Source organism: Triticum urartu, chromosome 7A, assembly GCF_056163025.1.
Source record: "Triticum urartu cultivar PI428250 chromosome 7A, HENAU_Tu73, whole genome shotgun sequence".
Taxonomy (NCBI): Eukaryota; Viridiplantae; Streptophyta; class Magnoliopsida; order Poales; family Poaceae; genus Triticum; species Triticum urartu.
In genome coordinates this window covers 527,896,161-527,897,725 of record NC_141879.1, presented here as the reverse complement: position 1 = coordinate 527,897,725, position 1,565 = coordinate 527,896,161, and positions in this window count along the sequence as shown.

Genomic DNA, 1,565 nt, shown 5'->3' with positions numbered 1-1,565 from the left:
TACCGGACAAGAAATCAAAAGAAACTTGTCTGCCAAGACATAAAAATAAAACGGCAAAAGGAAGCTGCGCTCCTGCAAGGAGACGGACCGGATTTCGGCGGACCATTCACGCGCATGTCGCATGTACGCGCCGCCTCGCCTCGCCTCGCCACGGCCCGGCCCGGCCCGACCAGGCCAGGCCAGGCCAGGCCAGGCGAGGCGAGGCGAGCGAGCGCGCGCGTGTAGTTTTCCCTTTCTCTTCTCACACACCACTTAGAGTGGTAGAGAGAACCCACTATATAAAGAGGTCCAACTCTTCTTCAACTTCCAAGGTGGGACTAAACTTAGCACCACCACTTGCCATTTTACACATGGGCTTTGAGATTTCAGAAATTGCTATGGGCCTAGCCCATTAATTCTAACACCCTCGTCGGAGCTCGACGACCACGGCCACAAATGGCGAGGGCGAGGGCGGCGAGCTTCAAGGGCGAGGGCTGCGAGCTTCAAGGGCGAGGGCGAGGGGCAGCGAGCACTAAGCTGCGGCGAGAGTGATGGCCAGGGGAGGACGGGTGGACGGCATGGCATGAGATGCGAGATTTGTTTTTTCTGTTGTGTGATAGGGACGGAGGAGGAAGACGACTCCCATCAGACCGTTCCATTAGTCTTAATCGTACGATGGGAAACAGACCGGCCGAAAGTTTCGGCCGAGGGCTGCCCATATTGATATGGATGATGAATTCGATATGGAATGCTTATGACTACAACATATAACTAATTAATGAAGATAATTGGATATCTAGATGTATTAATAAAAAATAAAATACATGTACCCAGAACATATTTTTATAGAATAATCTCATCCGGATGAGATCGCAAAAATTTACTCCGACAAAAGTTGAACCCAATATGCAAGATAACTCCATCGCGTCCTTGCCACTGAGTTACTAACCATTCCTCAGCTAGATATTTTTTTAGAAAAGAAGAATAACCCCCGGCCTCAGATATTCTTTTTTAGAAAAGGAGGATAACCCTCGGCCTTTGCATCTAGGCGATGCATACAGTTATTTTATTAATTATTCTCACAAGACTTTATAAAGTCATACAACAGTAAGACTAAAGCCATCGTCTAAGCAACAAACTGTCGCTACACCTATCCAGTTGATGAAGGGACGCAGATAGCCTGGGCCTAATACCAAACAGACATCGCAGCCAAGCCTAACATCTAAGACCTGAGACCCCAACCTAGCCACTTGCCGGGTCTGGGGCACACACTGGTCCGGCGTGCTCTCAGAGGCCACCGCCACCAACTGCCACCGCTCCATCTTCGGAACTGTACCGATGCATCAACCTTGCTCGGTCCAGCTATCGTCAACGCCACCACGGCGCCCAACGACACCTCCTCCCTGCACGCAAACAGCTGTACACGTCGCGGTCGCCACTGATACACCTCAGTGCCATGATGTCACGTACCACCAGCCGACACAGCTTGAAGCCTTTGGAGGATCTGTCATGCGTAGCACCTATCGACCAGGCATGACCAAGCGTAGCACCTGTCGGTCAGGCATGACTTGACATCTGCACCGAAG